The following is a 23,095-nucleotide window of genomic DNA, read 5'->3' as shown; positions in this document are numbered from 1 at the left end:
AAGGATTATAGGACTGAAGTCCTTAGACCAGTGATGGTAAACCTTTTAGAGCTTTCAATGCTACAAACAGCACACTGCCCTGGAACAATACTTGGAACAAATAAAACTTAACAGATATGAACAATTTTGACTATTTGAATGGTCTTGTTAAGGCCAACAAGACAGACACTATTAATTTATCTGAAGAAATGAAGACTCCTAGAAGCAAACTCATTTACTAACCAAGGACATATAGCTCATTACTGGAACAGCAGCATTTCAGGCCTGCTTCGGGGTGAAGGTCCAAACTAGGCCATCTGTTCCTCAGAGGTTGGGTTTCCCACGGGTTTATCTGCAGGTTGTCTATCTGAAACAGAGGCAGGAGTCTCTCTTCTGATATCTTCCAGAGGAAAGTCTCTAGGGGTTCAAAATTCTACAGGACAGGGGAAACTTCCTGTAGAAAATGGACAGCAGGAGCCACCATGTCACCGTAAGACAGATACCCAAGAGCAAGACCACTGCATCACAATAGGCACCAGCTAGCTGCCAGCTGCCAACACCCCAGCTCAGTGATGGCTTAAAGGATCCTGTGGCCCAGACCCCACTGCAGAGGGCTGTGATAAGATCCGGGGCCATCTATATTTACAGAAATCTGATTTAAGCAATGTAGTATTTTTAAGAGGTAAAAAAATAAAGTCTGAAAGCTGACTTTCTGCCTTCAGATGATTTTAAAATGAGACCAAGTTTTCCGTGGGGATATTTGCTTTCAGCACAGGTTGAGGTTCCAGTGCTTCATCAGTGGCCAACTGCAATGCCCATATATTGGCTGTTATGCTTATGGGAACTAGGGCAACTATATTACACTTTTGGAAGGAAATAATTATCCAGTTAACACTGAGCTCAAAGGCTACGAAGAGCTCCTGAAATATCCCAATTTTCTTCAATAATCTTTATGTTCGGAGATATTGTACTTATACTAAGTACGCTATATTAATATCCCTATAGTGTTCAACCTTTGTAAACTCCCTTCACATACATAGAAACTAAGTGCTTTCAAATCTCCTAAGTGACCTTTCTGAATAGTAAAAAGCAACAGCATCATGTCATTAAGTTTATACGAGAGGAAACTAAGTGAATCGTGGTCAGTACAGGGAAAAAATTCTATCTTGTGCACATAATCTCTCCCATTCATCTTTTAAGACCTAAGTTAAGTTCTGTTTTTTCCAAAAAGCCTTTCTTAATAACCACAGGCACAGCCCCAGAAAGGGTAGCCATAAAAACTCTTAGAAATAATCTCAGTCGGCCCCTTACTATCTACTGTCCTATTCTCTGACGTTAATAATTCCATGCTTTATCATCACTGAATACTAACAAATGCCTTTATCATGTTTTAGAATTCAGTTTGACTTTTGCAGCTATTTTTTCTCTTTAAATTGATTGGAAGCTCATTGGGGGAAAGGAGTCTTATCTTCTTCCATCTCGTGCTTTTCCCTGTTGCATCTTGATACCAAACTACAGTTCAGCAAGTACTTGCCAATGGGTCACACAGCACTAATTGTGTTTGTGTCTTGCCAAGCTTGAGGTAGTTTTATTCGCTTTTTCTGGCCTTGTCTTGATCCAAGGAAATGCAACTATTATAGCTAGGCTGGAACTTTTGGTGGAAAGAATGAAAAAGGTTAGTTTTGTTCTCCTAATAAGGCAGCAGTCTTTGCTCCTAAAACATAACTCCTATTTAATGGGATCCAGGCAAAAAGAAATAGAGGATGCTAGGAGTATCAGGAGCTGAGGTAGGTCTTACAGTAACAGGCTTTAAAGGAATCTGGACATTTCTATGTTGACTAGAGCAGCGGACAGGGTGTAGAGTTTTGTGGCTGCTATTGGTTCAATACATTTCTACTATCAACACAGATGTTCCTGTTGTCATTATGTCCCCACCCAAATGATATCCCTAGCTCATCATAGCCTTGTTGGTCACTTCAGAGATAAGGAGCACATGACCTAAGCAGAGCCAATCAAAGTCTTCCTCTAAGTTTTAATACATAGTCATCAAAAAAGGATAAGTTCACCTTCTTTCATAGAGGACGGAATTGGGACCACTAAAGCCTAGACCTGTTAGCAACCATCTTCCTTGGCTCTGTGGAGCAGCCCTGTGTGCATTATGACCAAGTGAACTCACAGGGGAAAGCAAAACCAGGAGGTAGAAGGAGAGAGACCTACTCTCTACCATCACTAAGGACTCTGTCCAAGTATGTCTGAATCCTTTTCTGCCCCTGGATCTCCCAGTTCCTACAGTCTTTCACTGTCTTTTCAGTTAAGTAAGGGTAACTTGAGTTTCTGTCACTTATATGCCAGACTCCTGACAACCATAAGACAGAGGTCCAAGAAAACAGAAACTTCACTCTGTTAGCATATGCACCACATCTGTCTGGCTACTAACTTGATAATTATTTGGTAAATGAATGAATAAGTCTCTTATGAAAGAGATTCTGGAGTATCCCCATTTATTCTCTGAGGAAGAATGCTCTTCCCTTCTCTTTATTCTAACCTATTCTGTGACATTTTCAAGCAGGCACCTGAAAATTTCTGGGTTAAATATTCAAGCATCCTCACCTAACTTCTTCTTGCGATTTACTCCAGTGTTTGACAGTGCATTGTGATTAGAATGCTTTTTGTATTTCTGTGGAATTTGTTTTCCACACCTTTCAGGTTCTTTCCTCGTCTACTCACATTCTTCAACACTGCAGACCTTTATCAAACTGCGAAGAAGTTTTCTGGTAGGATGTTCATTAGATGTTTTAAAATAACTTCCATTCCCCCAAAGTAGAATCCTTCAACCTGGTAACTTAGCAACACGACAAAACACCTCCACAAGCAAAAAGAATCAGGAAAGAATTGGTCTTTTGTCAAACTTATTTCCTTGCAACAAGTGTGTTGCTTGCTGATAAGCAGAATAAGCAGAGACTTTATATCACACATATGTTTCCTCTGTTGGTGTTGACGGGGAATGTTTGTATACAAATCAACCCAATAGAGCCCATGTACAAAAGAGGAGGTGCCAAATTTACAACATATCTAAATTCACTGGTTCGTTTTTCATTTCTATTTCATTTGTATGAAATACTAGAGACTTAATGAGAGACAGTAAATAAATTTTAAAATATTATCTTTTTACTGTGCCTGGGAAGGAAGGTATGGAATACCAAACCAAAAGCATTCACAGTTATTCTAGGCACCAATGTATCTCATGGATACTAAGAAAGTGTTCAGAGTTTAGAAAACCAGGCTGAAGATGCTCCTTGTATTTTAGGTCTGCAGCCGACGTCCCTGAATGATCTCCCCTAGCAGGAATCATGGACCCAGTGCAACAATGTCAAAAAAGGCTTGTGAACTCAAAGGCACCCGACATCACTACTTCAACAGCTGCCTGCCAGGAGTATCTGCTTCACTGTATGAGCCCAAACTCTGCTGTGCTTTTCACTACTGTATTTATAGATGCAGAGCCTCAATGTCTTGCACAAAATCAAAAGCATTATTAACAAAGCAACTCTCAAATGTCAGTCAAGTGTTATTACTTGGGAGCAGGCTGATTCTTATCGGTCCATACTTTAAACTTTTCAAGGAACCCTTACCTGTTCTGCAGGACAGAGACCATGTTGCTTAGCACAGAATACAAAGGCCATTGGTAATCTGGGACATATGAGCTCAGGCCTGTTTGTCAGGTCTACAGAATATCACACTTTCCTTTCAAAAGCATATTTTTATCTCCGAATAATTCTTGTTCCAATGCCTTCACTCATCCTCTTCCCTCTGCGTGGTCAATGGTTAAAGTCATATTCATCTTTTCCAAGTATCCTCCCTAGACTCCTTTTCTGCCCCACACATATACAGGCTGGGGCACATTCCCTTTCTTGGTGTACCCAGAATACCATGTACATGCTGCTTTCATCAAATTTACCACAAGTCATCATATTTTTCTATTTTTAAGTCAAGCTCCTCTACTAGATCAAGACTTCTTTCTAGTTAAGCACCATAGTAGGCATTTCTGAATCATCAATGACTGGAATAGCAACTGACATACAGGGGCAAAAAAAAAAACATTTGATGAATAATGAATAAGTTAACTTATAATCTTTCCCAAACTGAATTCTTCCCCCCACTTATCCTCACCCAAAGGCTTGCATAGGAGCATATGCATACATATCTACACACAGAGACCTTATTGTAACTTTTAAAAAGAGAGGAAACTAATTACAAGATAATTGAACACCAGTATTCAAATATTCTTTGTCAAAGGCTAAGGTATTCCTATGTATGAATATTTTCTGCATCCAACACAGAAAGTCTTGTACATTTCCAATAATGATGGAGAACTTACTACCCTAGAAACAACCTCGTTGTTTTGGGGACAATCTAAGTGTTAACACATTCTTGATTATAGTAAGCTGAACTTTGCCTGCCTATAATTTCTGCCATCTCACTGGCTTTACCTGTGCTTCGTGCAACTACTCGGAACATGTTTGTCCACAATGTGGTTCTTCAAGTAACTGAAGAAGTTCAGTCTTCTGTTGTACAGAGTAAACACTACAAATTCCTGAAACCAATACCCAGACACTTGAGTTCTGAATCCCCCTCACAGGCCTGGTCAGTGTTACCAGATGTGTTCCCATCTGCCTTCCAGATGTTCCCTTGGGATCATCTATTAAAAGCTGTGGAAATGTGTCTTGGTATAAATTCTAACATGCATTTCTTAAACTGTATTGAACATTACCATCACTCAGAGAATGTACTTAAAATGTTCCTTGGAGACCCCAACCCAGAGACAATGGTTCCATGGTAGGCAGTGAGACATGCCTCTCATGGCTCAAAGAGACATCCATGGGAGGCCCACAGACCACTCTTGCAGAGACATTGGTTGAAGATGTCACTAATCAAAATTTTCTCTTCTGTGAATAGGGAAAAGTCTGTCTCTCTCTCAGACCCCATGGTAAATTAGGATCTAACTCTTAGAACAGCTATAAAATACCACCTAAGTATTGAATGCACATTTATAATAATGGAATGGGAATTATACATCCTTTAAGTCTTCACATTTAAGCATAAAGAGAGCTGGCGGATGGTCTCTCTTCATTAGACACTGAGTTTGAAAGGTTGGTCAAAGGGTAAAAGACCAGATTTCACATTTTTCATCCTTCCAAGTGGCAATTTTTAAGCAGCATAAAGATAACTGATCTGTTCTATTTTCTGAATGTGTCATGGGAAGACTTTTCTACTCCATAAATACTTACATTAGTAAATCAAATAAGCTGGAGAAGCATTTAAGTATAATGCAAGAAAAATCATGCCAGCATCGCTTTACTTCATTACCAATTGCCACTACTGACAAGGTCTACCTAAAGAATTTCTGTTTAAGCTATAGAGAGTATAAGACAGCATGGTGAAAATTCCAGGGAAGCAGGCAGGACTCGAAGGATGTTAAATGTTCAGACAGCACTGAATTTGAATCCTTGTCCTTCCACTGACTAATTTATTGCCTTGAGAAAATCATCTAACAGTTCAGAGTTGCCATATTCTTATCTGTATAATGGGATTTCTAATAGTACCAATATCAAGAGATTGCTGAAAAATTAAATAGGAAAGCAACTGAAACAGTGCAAGCCCTAATTATGTTTCATCCCTGTATCTATGTATGTACTATATGTGTTCATTCTGCTATCGTTTTTTCTATCCCCAGAGGAAAATAAGTATCCAAAGTACTATATCCATTTTGCAGATGAGAACACTAAGGCAAAGATTTGGTAAATCATCGTGGAAACAAAGGCTGTGTCATTCAGTCACTGGTCCAAAGCCCCATTTGCAATCAGCCTGCTTCTTATGAGGTCACACTGGATGTCAATAAAGCAAGAGACCACCCTGTCCATCAGAGCATCCTGGCAAAACCCCATCCCCTTACTTCTCTTACTTTCTCCATGCTTTCATATGTTATGTTTTTATTTATTTTGTTCTCCCACCCCCTACACACACCCCAATTCAAGCTCAATGAAAGCAGAGACCTTCTTCAGCTTGTTTATTTTTGTATGCCTAACTCCCAAAACTGTGCTTGGCCTACAGTACAAGCTTTACAAGTGTTTGTTAATATTAGAGTGGACAATCTTGGAGGTGAGCAAGGAGGGAAAGAAGCAAAGAAGTAAATCCCTCTGGAGTCCTTGACAAAAATTCCCCCAGGCTTGCGTGAGGGAATGTCAAGGCAGGGAGAATGAGAGTCAAGGACGCCCAAGGATCAACCCAGCAGGGCCGAGGAGCCTCCTGTGCAGTCTAGAGGGAACTCTACCCTTGCAGGTGACCTTACGCTATCACTGTACAAACTGCAGCTGCATCCAGATTCAGGGAGAGAAATTCTCTTCTGCCAGACCCCTCCTAAGACAGCATCCTGAAGATGATGCTGAGGGCTGAAATTGCATGATAGCCCCAGCTGGGATGTGCTACTTAAACAAAATGCCTTCATAAAACCCCCTACACGCATCACTGAAATTACAACAGAAAGAGGATTTAAGCCTGAGCTTTCAGCTCAGGGAACTGCACAACTCTGCAATAGTTTGGTTATGCTCTAATTAGTTGTTAGTATACAGTGCAGGTGTTAAGTAATCTGCACATACTAGAAAGGAATCTGCAAGATTCAGCCAGCATAAGGGGATTCTGGGGGAAGACATAACCAGCTGGTCTCTAGAAGCTGTCCATCCTCCCCTGTGCTCACTGCAGGTGGGTGTTGATGTCAAATCCCAAAGGCCATGGTGATTAGGCGCTAGGTTGGTTATAAAGATTTAGCGATGAGTTCCTTGTAAGAAACTACAAGGGAAGAGCTGCCTGTCCATTCCCCAAGACGAGTCCCAGGAGAGAAAGAACTCCTCCTAGATATCCCATTTTCTTCAAAACCTAGAACACAGATCAGAGAGAACCATATAAGTGCTGACACTCTCCATAGCACTGTTACCTCCGCTCCTCACTGCCCTGCTGAACATGCCATGCTTGGAGCGCTGGCCACAGTGCCTCAGACACTGGCCATATACACCATCACATCAAAAGTACTGCACGCTAAGGAGGAGCATAAGGATGTGTCCCCAAGCTGACACATCAGCCATGGAGCTCTGGCCCATCTCTTCAACTATGACATTCATGTCATCATCCCCCTTGGGTCTGGTAACCAGCATTATAAAAACCAGAGTAGCAAACATTCAGAAGAGACTGTAATTTTATACAACATAATTCACCTTAAGCCATCAGTACTCTACCTGGAATTCATTAATTAGATGAGCTTGAAAATGACATGAAGCTGAATGAATGGAACCAAGAGCTGGCAAGTTTTAATGAAAAGATGAATCAGAAGAGTAAAATATGGTCCTTTGCTAAGGAAAGCAGTCTGGAGACTTGGGAGCTTGACTGGCCTTCCCTCAACAGTCTGAGATGAGAGAACAATAATGGGAACACAGAGAGAGGCTCAGAGAGGGAGGCAGAAATCAGAAAAAGGATCACCTTCTCCACAGCTTTTTCCCAAAAGCACACTGTGCCCACCATAGCCTCTTTGAGCAGTCATCTTTCTACTCACAAAATGATCATAAAACCACTGACTCCCTAAGGTTGGATAATTTAAGAGGTACCCAAGATTAAGTACAACAGGCTTCTCAAGCACCCAGTAGAGCTTGGTGGATGGTAGGTTCTGAGTAAATGAGAGTGCCCTCCTATTTGCTTTCCATAGGAAAGACTACATAAAAAGATGTGGTAATGGCAGTAAGACCATGACAGAGTAAGCTCACAGAAGTTTGCACCATGAATAATAAAGCCTAACTTTACATACTCAGCCCAAGAGATGTAGTGTAACTACTATAAAATCATTTTTCACTGGCTGTCATAATGCCTGCCTATAATCCCAGCACCTGGGAGACTGAGCCTAGAGGATCATGAGCTTGGGGTAGCCTACAATACACAGACTCAAGAAAACAAAAACAAAAATCATCTCTCTGCAAAAGGAAAACAGCTTAGAGATGGACAGATGGCACTGAGTCCAGGTAACCACAGATCTGACACAGCTCAGGCTTGCTAGAGGTAGACAAATATTCCACTCCATCAGCAGATTTCTTTTTCTAATTTAAATTGATGACTTCCTGTTAAATTCCAAGTGGGGTGGGGGCAGGGGAAGTATGGGATGAGAGAACATCAAAGAATCTACTCCATATTTAAGGAGAAGCCAGCACAACTTAGCAACTTTGCAAGACTCGGTCTCAAAATATAAAATAAAAATGTTGGGGCTATAACTCAGTTCAAAAAGCCTGAGCTCCATCTCCAGTAACACACACACACACACACACACACACACACACACACACTCACACTCACACAGGCCTGGAGCCACTTCCTCAAGGCAGTGAGGCCCGCTGCTTTGCATTGGTGGTACCCAAGCTCTTGTGGTCAGCTTTCCTGTCTCAGAGGCACTCTCCAAGGGATACTACAGCAGGCACCAGGAATGAATATCCCAGCAGTGCTTCCCTTAAGTAACTCCTTTGTGCTTTTCATTGCATGTATTCCTCACAACAATTCTTTTAACAACTTAATAGTATCCATTAATTTGACACTTTTGTTACTCCCATTTCACAGATGAGGAACCTAGAGCAGCAAGAAGGTAGCTTCCTTGGAGGGCAAAGAAGATATTCAAATACTAGAAACCGTGCAGCAATTGCCAACATTGCAGAGCATTGATCAAATGCCAGAAAAAACATTTAGGGGTTGTGGAATTAATCCAGTGGGCTGTAACAAGCAATGTTTCAACAAAAGAGAGAGTGAGAGAGAAGAAATGGAAATAGGAGATGGGAATAGAATGAAAGACATCTGAATGCATGGCATGTGGTAATGGAGAAGTGCTATTTCATCAATTTATTGTAGTATGTGCATTGGTTTTCCTGTGTAGCATATAAAATGAAAGCATTACAAGAAGTTTCTGAGGAAGGTTTACAGCCACTGTACCTGAGGCTATGCAGCCCATGACGTAGACAGGGTTCAAACCCAGATGTTCTGTCTCAAGAGCCCAAGCTCTTAACCTCTGAACTAGTACTTCCAAATAGAAACAAAAGTTATAAACCACATATGCCACTTAGTGTTTGCCAGTAGCCACATTTAACAAGTTTAAAAGCCAGAATAAAATTATAAAAATTAATTTTAACATATCGAATTTCACTAACTATAGCAAAAACACTATTTCAAAATAGAAATACGAATTCTGAAATGAAAGCAATGAAAATTGAAGATTGTTGCTACTGTGTTCTGGGAACCTTCTCACACTTCCGGCACATCTGAGTTCAGACATTCCCACCGGTAAGTGTTCGGTAGCAACAGGTTGCTGGAGACCACCCTGGTGGGCACCAGCTCTGAACCACATCTTCTCCAGCATTCCTTTGGGCCCTGGGCCCCAGATTTATGACAAAGTAAGATGTCTTGTCAAATTTTCATGTTTTATCTGCCCCCTTTACCATCCAGGAGCTTCCCTTATATAGTTTCCTTAATAGTTCAACCCAAATCCAGAGCTCAGTACTATTTTGTTTCTGTTTTCCTGGGTTGCATGTAGACATCACATGCTTACTAGGCTTTGAGGGTGAGAAAAGCAGCGGGAAGGGGCCCCTCCAGCCTAGGCAACTTGCAGCAGAGGAAGGACAAAGCCCCGAATAGGAACTTGGTTGGCTAAGGCCTGGAGCACACTGCAACGCTGCTTGCTCAAGCTCGGCCCAGCACCAGCTTTTAATAGCACCTCTTCTCATTTGGATGCACAGAGGCATACTTGATCCTTCACACTCAGCCCTTTCAGAAATCAGCTGACCCCATTTCCATTTCTTTGCCAATATAAGCAAACTATGGGTTTGCATAAAAAGACTGGTATCTGGAGAGTCATTATAGTTACAGCTATGGAGTGACTTGGGGGAGGCCATTATATAATCAGATAAAAATCACACATAAATATGCTGGCACCATGGTTGTACATCATGAAGCACTGAAAGGCCCAAGTGGGCATTTCCTGCAGCATCCTCCTGGCTCCTGTTGCTACAGACTCATGAAAGGTCACAGATTCTGTGTCTAGCAACAGTCAGGCAAGGAGCCTGAAGCAGGTCTCCTTCTGCCTCTGCTCATCCCAGCATCTCCTGGCCCCCACTGCCTGGAGACTGAGGCAAGGGAGCTTGTCAGTCCATCTGTTTGCTTTTCAAAGAGATCAGCAAACTCACCTGCTGAATGGGGTGAGGATTCACTGTGGCCAACATTGAGAGGAGAAACATCAGTCATTCTTGCCTAGGGAGTGAGGCATGGCTCCCTCAAAGTCAGAAATGTAGACTGTGTGCATTGGTTCCCTGGCAATGGAAAGGATTGCAGTAGGTCTGCACCATTCGCAGGCTTCCCATTTGAATGAGCAACTACAGGTGCCAAACACTTCAGGGGGTCCCATGCACTTAGAGATACACTGCTCATAACTGGGATTTTGCATACCAGCCAGCATTGCATGAGCTGTGACAAAGGTAGAAAAGAAGTAGGGTGGGACCTAGAGAAAGGAATTACTGATGATTCAGAAATAAGCAACCGGTAGCTGAAGATCCTATAGCTCTTTACAGCTTTGGGGAGCATCAGTGAGCCTGCTGCTCAAGCCCTGTAATGTTTACTAGGTCCAGTAGGACACACATCAGATCTCTGAGGAAACTGAAAAGCAGGCAGTCAGGTGCTCATTTATAAAACAGAGCAAGGTCATGATGCTCAAAATGAGCTTTGGAGAAGTCATGGCCACACACATTACAGCGCGCATGGGGGTTTGCTCTGCTTCCCGGAGTTTTTAGTAAAGAAGCTGCCCTGATTCCATGTGCTGGGTCCTCCTCACTCTCTCTGACACTTGGCCATACTATCCCAGTCTCATTCCTTGCATCTTGGAACTCAGACCACACCTGTTTTATTCTGAGAACCACAAAGACTGAGAGATTTCTACAGAGCCACCTAGATGGTGACTTTCCCCATTATGAAGAAGAAAATGTAATGGCCAAACATGGAAGCATTATGAAAGTTTCATGAGATGACCACACAGAGAAAATGTGACACATCCATGCAGTGGAATGCTCTGGAGCTGTGAAAAGGAACAAGGCACTGATATCTGCTACATGGATGAATCCTGAAAACATCTTGCTAAGAGAAAGAAGCCAGATATCAAATGCACATTTTGAGATCCCCTTAACATGAAATGGCCAAAATAGGCAAATACAAAGGGGTCGAAAGCAAGTTACTGGTTCCCAAGGGATAGGGAGAGACCAAAATAGGAACTGATTGCTTAGTGCATGTGGGGTTTTATCTGGGGGCAGTGTAAAAGTCCCCAAACGAGGTAGTGATTGTGCACAGTAATGAAAGTCCTGGAAGGTACTGAATTTTATGCTGAGTAAAATTAATTTTATGTTCTATGAATTTTGCTTCAAAAAGAAATTTAATAGGTTATGACACTCTTGAAAGCACTTTCAGTATGTTTGTAGCCCTCACAACTAAAAATGGTTGACTATGATAGACTGTTAAGTATCTTACCCAGGGTCTACAACTCCTCAAGCCTGGGCCTGGACTTGATCTTGTGTCCTGCTGTCTGCCACTCTAGCACCTTCTCCTTCACACCGTGCCCTTCCCCCTCAAAGGAGAGAAGATGCTTGATTCCTTGAACACAGATCCAGCTGCTTCCTGAAACCTGCAGGAAATGTCCATCCAAGTGCATTTATTTTGGGTCTAGTCAGGGGAAACCAGGCTTTATTAAGAGGACATTAGTGGGCCTCTTTGCTTCCCTGCTTTTGTGAGAATTCTTAATGGCTTCAATGCACATATGTCATTTTTCAGCAAAATGTAATGTGTATGTCATTTCCAGGGAAAGAACATTTGCAGCTCTTGTAATGTATCACTTCTTGCTTCACTCCACAGCACAGGCTGGACAAATCATGCAAGCATTCGTCACTACCTCTCCTGTCACCTGCTGCCAAGGGACAGGGTCTGGCAGGTCACTCACAAAGGCAGAAAGGAGGGTGGGTGCCAGCCCAAAAACACAGAGGTGATGTGGCAGAAATTGCCTGAGGCAGTGTTTCACAGATTCTTGATCAAGAAGCAAAGTTAAGACTTTAAAAGGTACAAAACTTTTGCATTTGAAACTCAAATATTTAATTTAGCTGTAAAGTTTTAATGATGGTATATTTATGTATAGCCAGGGAATCTTTCTGCTCAATAGTAATTCTTTTTTTAAAAAAAAAAACTTGTTTAAAAGAACAAAGTTGGGAATAGGAATGGTGGGTAGGTGTTTATTTCCTGCTTTCAAGTTGCTTACAAGAACATAATGGTGTGTGTATGAGAGAAAGAGAACGAGACAGAGACAGAGAGAGAGAGAGAGAGAGAAAGTATTCAGTGTACATGCTATATGTGTTATCTGTCTCACTGACTGGATTATTATCCTCCTTTTACAGATAGGGAAACTGAGGCTGAAAGGTTTCCATAATCTACACCAGGTTCCAACATCAAGTCAGTGACAAAAGCAGCTCTGACCTCCGAGGCCCTGATCTAAATCACTATGATATAATAGTGTACAAAGTAAATATAGTGGAGTCACATATTCAGCAGAAGATGTGTTTAATAGCAATTTATAATTTTTAGGAGAGTTCACACTCAAAAAGCTCTGTAGTATAGACACTGAATACAATAGCGCTTTTGAGATGAGAGAGAAAATAAGAAGTACAGAAAATGGGCTCCCAAAGCCACATCAGAAAGCAAGCCCAGTCTGGGAACCACAACCATGTGCAGGCCACCACCAGACTGGGAAACAACAGACCCCAGCCCCTCCCCATGAGTAAGGATGGAATGGTCCTTACTTTCCATTTCCCTGGAAATGACATACACATTACATTTTGCTGAAAAATGACATATGTGCATTGAAGCCATTAAGAATTCTCACATTCTTACTGTGAATCAGACTGGGGCGTAGAACTATATATTTTTTTCTAGAAATACTGTATTATTTGTACCCTTTTACTGCATTGTTTTTTTATGTCCTTTCTTTTTTCTTCTTCTTCTCTCTTTAAATAAAAAAAAAAGAAAGAAAGAACAAGGCCACACCAACAAGCAAGCCTAGTCTGAGAAAGAGCGCCATGTGTAGGCCACTGTCAGACTGGGAACAGACAGACTCCAGCCCCTTCCAGCACATGGGCTGGTAAGCAAGAAGTACCAATCCCCCTCCTGCCCCCAACTGTTGCCCCATAAATGACTGGCTTATTTGGAGAAACACAATCTGTGATGATAGCTATTGAGGTGAAATACAATTGGATGTCTGTGGAGCTTTGGTGTTTCACTAATATTGTACGTCTAGGGCCAGTGGTCTGATCACAGGTTCAGAGGATAGCAGTATACAGTGTGACATCTAGAGGGGATCTCCTTCTGAAGGTTATAGCCATTGTTGATTCCCTATGGGCTTGTTTCGAAGTCCTACATCATTTCCATTGTTTTGTTGGGTTTTATTCTCTTTTGTTTTGTTTGATTATGCTAAATCCAATGGCAAGAGAAGCTATTTCAAAGATAGCAAGATATATTACGGTAGCAATTTTGGATTTGCTATTGCCTTGTTTTGAAGTCCTTTATTGCATTCATTGTTTTGATTTTACTGTTTCTATTCTATTCTGTTCTATTTAATTTTTACTATGTCTGAAGTTATCTGCAGCTATTTTGAAGACATCAAGGGACATTATAGAAACTATTGTTGATTTCATAATGTTTTGAAGTCCTGTATATCTTATACTGGTTTGTTATGATTGGTTTTATTGTTTTATCCTCTTTAAAATAAAATTTTAAAAACAAAATGGGTAAAACAAATGTTACCTCCCTAGACTCAAGGAGGAGGTGGAGTGGAAGGACAGGTTCTATTTCAATAAGAAGGAAGAAAAGGAAGGTAACATGGGAGTAGGAACACAACAAAGGAAAAGGCAGGACCACTGATACATAGCTGACTGAGGTGAGTTATGAATTCTGCTTTCTCAGTTCCTGGTATAGAATTCAATCACTATTATGTATCACAGAGATATTTGCTTTGAGGTTCCCTGCTCATGGGCCACTGATGCTGCTGCTGCTGCTGCTGCTGCTGCTGCTGCTGCTGCTGATGATGATGATGATGATGATGATGATGATGAAAATGACAACAGCATCAGCTATGATTCACTGGACATTTATAGCTATGCTACAGCAGTGGTCTGAGCACTTAGGGTGAACATCTGTTATGATTACCTCCTCTGGTCGCTAACCCCAGTTCTCCTTTAGGTGATCATATGCACACATTTTCAGGCCACATACTTCTCCAAAAGCTGAATATATCCCAGCCCCTAGAGTGAATCATGGGCCTGTTCCAAGCCAGCTGGAGCATCACAGGGCCCAATACTGGCCTCTGTACTGATTCAAAGGCAGATTCAATGGCCAGTCGAATCCCATGATATGACTTTTCTCCTGAACAGAAAGAGGTGTTAAAGCTACTGCAGATGCCTTTTTAGAAACAGAACATTCTAGTAACATTATTTAAGTCCTGAATCCAACCATATGTCTGGGCTTTGGGATTTTTCTGAGCAATAAATCCCCCTTTCTGATGTTGGTTTGGGTTTGGGTTTGTTGTCTGGTCATCTGAATCAATATAAGCAATTAAAAGTGCCTCAATTAGTCCTCACAAAAACACCATAAGATGTCACAAATGCACAAGTATTTTATCCACACACACACTCCATCTTTTTAGTTAAAGAACTGAGGGACAGAAAGATAAAGTTACCTGTCTGGCCAATAGGGCCAGCACCTGAATCCAGGTAATGAGGCTCTAGGACCAACACTCCCAAACATTCCCCCAGGTAGCTCGACTCTTCTGAAACAGCACTCTCCACAAACCCAAAATACGTCTTTTTGCTCAAAACAGTTCTGAAACCTTAAAATACTGTAAAGAGTGCAAATTTCCTCCTGTTCCCATAAGTTTACAATGATCCTTTTGGGCTTCAATTCTCTCCCTGAAAAGAATCATTTAAGCAATAAAAATGTCTTTTCCCCAACTCATCCTTCAACTACTGATACTTCAGTTTTCCCAAAATCACAGATAAAAAATAACAATGCAGAGAAGCAAAGACAAGATGGCTGTAAAAGTGGACAGAAGCAAGGGTCTAAGGAGAGCCTGACCACGTATTTCTGCAGTGCTCACAGGAAGTTTTGATCAACACATTATGGTCATCACAGAAATCTGCTTCATAATCTTAGCATTCTTTTGCCTGCCATACAAATTCTTGGGCTGGTGGCATGGTGAGGCACAGCTGCTACATTCTGAATGCTTTGTAAATTAAAAAAATAAAATAAATACTGGCGAGGACAGTTTGACATGCATACCTCATCTGGGCAATCTTCTCTCTTTGTTCAGTTTCCTAGCAATCTGCCAGTGGCTCTGGAACTCCTCAATAAAGGAACAAGCAGCAGCAATCTTGAAATGGAGCAAAAGCAAGGAGACGATGTCAGACTAGGAGAACTAAAAGATCTCCTGGGATTCCCAAGAAGCATGGAAGGCATACTTCAGCCAAAAAGTACTACCTGGCTTTATCAGCTCAATGGAGAGAAAAATGGAACTGGGAGTTCTAGTTCAAACTGCCACTAACTTTGAGTCTCGAGTTGTCTGTGATAAAATGACCTGACAATATTGCATGCCTTTGGCTCAATTCAATTAAATAGTAAAGAAAGTATATAGCATAAAAATTAAAAATATGCTTCTGAACCAGAAAGAAATTTCATACAACTTATTTCTTATTTACTATAGAGGCAAATGTGAACAACTTATTCAGCTCCCCAAACCTCATTTTTTATCAGTAAAATGAAGAAATATTGATTAATTTGGGAGACTTTTGCAAGGGTTAAATGGTATAAAATATACTTGGTGCAGTTCCTTGCCCAACACTAAAAGAAAACCAAAAATGATTAACCATCATTATTTTTATCCATATTATCAATAAAGTTTAAACTTCTATATACATCAAGAACAATTCCCTTCACCAAAAAAGCCTTATCAACAAGTTTCCTAGTAAATCTTGGCTCTATAAAGATTTGGCCAAGAGCAGGAATTGTTTGCCTGTATCTGAAGCCAAATCAAGATGAGAGGGGGGAGGATGTTGGAATTCTCTCTGGCATATGTGGACAGCACCAAGACTCGGCCTGGCCTCTGTTTCTGCAACATGGATGTCTGGTCCTGACAGATGGGCAAGTCAGACTGAACTCCAGTCATGCTGCCCAGCCTTGCCACTTTCTCTCTTCATTAACTGCTATAGAGCCAGCCTTGCAGGAAAAAAACCCACACTTCATTATGCAATCAGTCTTGAGTGTCATCTCTCAGAACACCCACACTATCACACAGACACTGGCCAAATGATTAGGAGAAAGCACACGCTGGAGCCTTACAGGAACCTCAGGAAACCTCAGGACTGAATGGCATCTGCTTGGCCAGAAAGCTTTGCTTTGACCTATCAGCGGGACACTCCCAGGACAGGCAGCAGGGCATGGTTTGAAGCCCTACCAGACAAGCCAGGCAAACTAAATAATTTGAACTGAGGTAACAGTGACTCCTTTCTATCTTGCTATTTTTGCCTTCAGGGTGGCTTAACTTCCAAAGAAGACTGTATCAGGTTGTATCTCTCAAATATCTGATGGAGCAGTGACCTGTGTCTATACTACAAAACTCAACTAAATGTGTTTACATTAAAAAAATATATTACAGCAAAAGACACACTGTCATGAATGCACTTCAAAAAGACTTCTCTTTATTTTCAACATACTCATCCCATTATTCTTGTCTCTTTCTGAAACAGTTCTGGAAAGTCGTCTTTCATGAGTACTTTCAGTCATGCTGTCATGGGTAAATGACAGTCATGATGTCCTGAATCAATTCAAAAAACATCAATTTCCGTCAAATAAAAGCATTATGATTTATCTTCACCTACCTCATTCACTAGATCTCATACCATGAGACTTCTGGCTGGCTCCTCCTCAAAGTCAAAATGACTCCAAAAGGCAAATATTTTGAATCGATGAAGGAAATCAAGGATCCTACAAAAGCACAACTAATGACACTCATGAAAGACAACTTCCATAACAGCTTCAGAAAGAATGATTAGATTAGGTGTGTACAAATGAGGAGGAGGGATTTTAAGGAGAATTAATGGCAATGTATCTTTTACTATAATAAAAGTTTAATTGAAATATTCACTATATTTTTTGTTACACTTACATACCATCTAGCAGTTGGTTTATTGGTGAATTTCAAGGTGGCATGGAAAGAATATGAGACTTAGTTCAGAGTACTGGGTTCCAGCCCTGTTCTGAACTCCTCCCATTCATGATGCTCACATGGCCATGGGTAGAGACAACAACTACAACTGTGCCACACATGGACACCTCTTCTCCAAAAAACTTGACACTCTGCTAGGAGGAGAGCAACTGGCTGGCAGTTTACAAGGGCAGCACCTTCAAGTCCACTTGACCTCTGAACCCAGGCTATGCTTTCTCCCAACCTCTGAACTTAACATGAGTACAGAAACCCAGTCATTCTGCTCAACATGGACTCTTCTGATGGAGTCTCCGCTCTGGCAGTTCAGTCTCTGTGGGTGTCACTGTGTCATGAGGCTGCCAATCACCAAAATGCTGCTCCTTCCTTCTCTTTCTTCTATGGGTGCCCCTGGATTTGACTCTGATTTGACAGCTTTCCCTGATCCAATATACATGAGTTACCAACCACTTTGGATGCTGAGTAACAACATCTGTCTCCTAAAACATAGCAGACACTCTGAACTCTTCCTTATATGCTTAATTTTCAGTTAAAACTGGCTTCATCATCATCATGGTGGGGAGGAAGACAAAAGGAGACCAATAGTTTTGTAAGACAGGATTTTGAGATATAAACAGAGAGTACCCCTCCCACAATCCTTCACACCCTCTGAGAATACTGTTGTCACCATTCTCCACTCCCAGGTGTTCTGCACATCAAGATGGCAGCAGGGCAAGAGAGCAGAGACATGCTCTGAGTTTCTATGGCACACCTTGAATCCTAGGGGCCAAATGTCTAGCCCCTAAAACACTAAGGAAAAAATATATGACCCCCTGCTCAAAAGAAAGCAGAGTTTGGAGAGAAATAGCTGTAACTAGGGATCCTCTAAAGACAGCTGGACTGAGAAAAGATAAATGGGTGTAGGAATCAGGATACAGAATGTCACAAGAGCCTGACACTTTGAAAGATCTGGACCTGGGAAAGTCACCTGAAGGGATCATCAAGTTTCCTGAGAAAACTCTGGGCTTGGAGCCCCTTAGAGCCCGAGGGAGTGAAATCAGCATCCATTGGTTTCCCAGGCTCTATGTAGGTGAGCCCCCCGGAGACCAGTGCCATGGTGATATGTAGAGAAAAGGAACCCATCCTAACTGAAGACAGAGAGCAGAGAGTGACAAGTATTTTTATATTTCTACAGGTAACCCAATGTGAGGCAGTGCTGGGAGTTGTTCTTTCAGTCAGAACCTAGTGATTCCTCACAGTTCCTTGAGCTGAGATGCAATGTCATCTCCATTTTACACACAAAACAACCGAGGTACAAAGAACTTTGGTAATTAGTCCAAACTCACTTTGCTCCAGCTGGAAGGTTGCACTCACATCAGGTCACTTGACATTCTATCTGGTCTTCACATGAAATTCCCTGAGGACAAGACCTCACCTCCTCTGCCTCCTGCTCCTCCATGTAACACTTAGTCTAGTTCTAGAAAAGCCTCTGTAAATATGTTGTGCTTTGACCAACTGATTTAGGTATTTTCACCAACTAACGGATAAAAGATGCTGCTTGAGATGGGTGTCTCCATTTTTTCTCAGCACCAAGAAAGCTCCAACACAGCTGTCTAGAAGGATGTGGGAGGAAACCAGCGATTGTACATCCACAGGAGAGATCATATTTCAGTCTTTGCATTTCATTTGACAGGAGAAATACTGATTAAAATCAGCAGAACATGTCATGAAAGGGTAACTGGGTTGTTCATTTCTCCCTGTGCAGAGGCAGCTACAACTGTACTTCAGGAGATAACTCTTCATGCATAAAATTACTAATAGACACCATCTAGCTGATGAATGTCTGCTCCTTAATAATTTATATCACTTGATCTATTTTCAAAGGTTAGTCTTACATTAAAATTACAATTCTGAATAGGTCAGCCTGTTATTTAAGGATAAATTATCTCACCCCTTCATGTTAGTGTTGTGTTTGGATAATCATGAGGTTTTTATTTCTAGGCCCCAATGAAACCGTGAAAGAAATCGCTTGCTTGACCGCTCTAACACCCCGGATCTTATTCCCTGATTCATCTTGACTCGCTGTTGACTACCAGCCTTCGTATTTGAAAACACCTCACTCTTATTCTTGTCTTCATACTTTTTCACATTTCTTTCACCTCTTTGACCATCTCTCTTCATCCCTCCTCCATGCCACCTTTCCAATCATAGAATATTTTGGAAACATCCCCCTCTGAATATGGCGGACCCCACGCTCTATTCATGTCAGTCTCTTCTGTTGCTCCAGAAGTACAGCTTCAAGAATATCTAATACCTATTCTAGCTTCTCCCAAGCTGTGACTCATTTAACACAAAAGAGTGAGAAAGTAGAAGGAGGGCCAGGGAGACACTAGTCTAAGTTCCCTAAGATCTAGTCACTGCACCACTTCTGGTTCCAATTTTCTTATCGTCCCATGTGATGGAAAGAGCACAGCTCTGAAGTCAGAAGCCCTAGATTCAAACTCAACACTCCTTTATGACTTAGCAGTTCCTTCTTCTATCAAATAAGAGTGATAATACCTTACATAGAGATTTGGGGTAATAACATCTTTAAATAGAAAAACTATCTCACATAATGCAAACATGAGAAATGTTAGCTGAAACTTGGTTAATAAATCATGGATGAGTGGATGGCCAAAATGGAGCCCACAAATGTCACTATCAAGAAAATCATTTTTCATGAAAAACTGGGTTAGTCAAGAAGACAAGAAATGGTAGCCTGAGAGAGCTGATGTTCCAGTCCTGACTAACTCTGATCTTACTAACCAGCTATATGACCTTTGACAAGTTGTTTAATACCTTATCGGTAAATGTGAGAAGTACTGCATACTTCCCCAGCCTTGAGGATGTTCGAATGATAAAACATCTGGAAAAGATCTAACATTGGGCCCCTCACAGGTTGTACTCCTTTTATCAATGGAAGGTACTTTTGCTCGGATGAATAGAGTAAAATAAGTGAATGCTCTCACCAGCACCTACCTCACAGCAAAATTGTAATGGCTCATTGAAAAATAAAGCTTTATAACCAGAAGGTATATAAACATATAAGGGATTGTTATTACCAGTCCCACGAGGAAAAATAGTGAGAAGCTGAAGAAGACTTTTGGAAAAAGCACAAATCTTGTTAGGCTTTTCTCCAATTGATATGTGTAGATGTTCAAAATGCTTGAGAAAAGTATGGGGTTGGTTTGTTTAATTAAAGGATTATTTCTGTTGTTGCCCTGAGTGTACAAGGTCATAAAGTATGGATGTTTTAAAAAGAGGCTGAAGTAATGTGCAGGGAATTTAATTGATACTCTACAGCTCTTGATTGTAAATATGCTCAGGAGGTAGATAAGTTCACACTGTTTTATGGCACAAAAGCCTTTTATTGGTAATTTCATGTAATTGTGAAATTGAAAGAGTCACTGGGCTGGAGGTTTTCTGTGTTTCCAGAAGGAAGTATTGCCTGCTTTCTGACCTTGAAAAGAACCACTGGGAACTGCTGGCCTTGATCTTCCATTTTGGGGGAGCAAAGAATTTTCTCTGAAGGGGCCAAGAGTAGCAACAACTAAGCTCTTGTGAAGAAAACATCTCCCATTCCCACAGTCTTAAGAATATCTGTTACCTATAACCTGTGTTTTTTGAGGTTCTTTGATGACTAGTAGAGAAAAATCCTCTAAAGCAGCATTGGAAAAGAGGTGATCTCCCCGTGGCCAGACCACACTAAGCATGGGAACTGACATGCAGAAAGCTCTAAAGAGCCAAGGCACTGATCTCCCGGTGCTTGTAGATAAGCTATACACTGTGGCTGCTCACTATTTCCCATTGACTGCACCTTCTACCTCATTTTCTTTGTATCTGCACCATTGTTTCTCAATGGCTTCTGTACTCATGTATAGGAACATGACAGAAGACAGTGACACCCAAATTCCCAGACTTCTAGCTCAATCAGTTAGCAGAGTATTAGCCACCCACATGAAGACCACATCATTACATGGCTGCCAGGACCTTGTGAGTAGTCTTCAGAGAAAGTTCACAAGCCAAGTAGATATCCTAGAAGGTATCTCATGCACTAAGGTAGAAAAGATCTGAGGATAAGTTTGTAATTCCTAGAGATGAGACCGAAACATTAACTAACAACATTAACAAATACAGACAGAACGAACCCATAGCTCACTTGCTTCTCAGCCTTCTTGGACCCATGAGATACAGTATGCATCACTCCTAATTCAAAAACAGTCTACAACATGTACTAAGAAAAGATAGGAAGACATGGGATGGAATTCTTCCTTAAATTCTCCTCAATTCATGGCTCAGTTGAGCATCTTCCCAATTCAAATAGAACAAGCAAGCTGAGACCATAGAACACACACTAGAGTAGAGTTGGAAGCACTCATGTGAGGTCAGCTTGTTATTTCTGCTTGGTTCCAAAGATGCAAGAAGAATATGAGACTTCAACATGACTTAAGTTATATCCATAAACACAAAGTAAGTTAGGTTAAATACCAATGGAGGATTTTCATAATGCTTCCTTCCTGCAAGGGCCATTATTCTCATAGTATTCCCTCCTAACTCATTTGACTAACAAACCAGGACCATGTCTTCCCATGTTACAAAAGCTGAGGATCAGAAGAATACAGTGGTTTCCCAAAGTCAACAGACCAAGCTGAGTCAATACTCAAATTCACATCTTCTCACACAGAGTGAAGTTACCTCTTAGCTACATTACTTCGCATCCTCATGAACAACAATTGTGTATTTTTCCGTTCATCCTTGCAGACCTGCTTGCATTTTTCCCCATCTTGCTCTGTGCCGTGAGAGAATGGCTTTATCAAATGAACTAACAGAATCTTTTGTCCTCTACACTCTAGCAAATTGAATCAACAAAAGGCATTAGCAGGAAATCAGAGAGTGAGTTCAGAGTATTTTCTGGACTCCTTTCTGCAGGACTTATCAAAGGCCATAGTTTCTACTCTTCCAGGTTCTGGTAATTCCTTTCTCCCCTTGACCTTCCAGGACTGTGTCTGGTAGCATCTCTGACCTCTTACTAACCCTGACATTCTCACCCATCTCTCGTGGATTTTCTTCACCCTTCCCTCTATTAAATTCACCAGCATTGCTCTGGCAGCACATCCCATCTCTTTCCTGCCAAAATTACAACTGATCAGCAAACTAACAGCATGCCTTAACCCCTAAATTATTATGCAATTGAGACATACATAAATATTATTTTAATAGTCTAAATAATATCCTCTGAGAAGGATATGCACTACTTGGTAATCTACTTGCAAGTCACTACATACAAATATTCTTTTAGTGTTGGTCAAAGGTAAAAGTATTCTTCTGTGTATGTTCTGGCATCTCTATTTATACCACAGGAACCATCCTTTGCTGGTCTGACTGTTAAATGCGTAGGCTGAAGGGATAAAAAGCATTATGATGGTTCTTATCCTTGACATTGGGATTATCTCTACTCCTCCACAGAGGAAGCTCAAAAGAGGACTTGAACATCTCTAGGAACATGTGATGAAAAGAAGACTTGAAGACAGAGAAAGACAACAAGGAAAAAGAGAAGAGAGTTTGATGAATTGTATACAGAACTATAAAACTGCATAACCACAAGAGGCATCTTAGTCCATATTGCTTGTGTCTAGAAGAAATTACACCCACATTTTAGTTAGCTACATGGATTCTGCAACATTTTTATACTAGATAAGACTAAATTCAGAGAGAGTACTGATGTAT

General features: G+C 41.1%; 1 long non-coding RNA gene across 1 annotated transcript in view; it reads right to left on the bottom strand.

The window, feature by feature from the left end:
• Window positions 1–222: 222 nt before the first annotated feature.
• LOC134471701 (uncharacterized) overlaps window positions 223–23,095 on the bottom strand; it is a 76,669-nt gene continuing 53,796 nt past the window's right edge. The window contains exons 2-3 of the long non-coding RNA XR_010041287.1: window positions 15,412–15,502; window positions 223–346 (exon numbers count right to left, since the gene is read on the bottom strand). This is a non-coding gene — a long non-coding RNA (uncharacterized LOC134471701). The remainder of the gene's footprint in view (window positions 347–15,411; window positions 15,503–23,095) is intronic.

Source organism: Cavia porcellus, unplaced genomic scaffold (assembly GCF_034190915.1).
Source record: "Cavia porcellus strain 051 isolate PalLab524CR breed Dunkin Hartley unplaced genomic scaffold, mCavPor4.1 scaffold_19, whole genome shotgun sequence".
Taxonomy (NCBI): Eukaryota; Metazoa; Chordata; class Mammalia; order Rodentia; family Caviidae; genus Cavia; species Cavia porcellus.
Note: the sequence above shows the minus strand (reverse complement) of the source record. Positions and strands in the feature narration are given on the sequence as shown.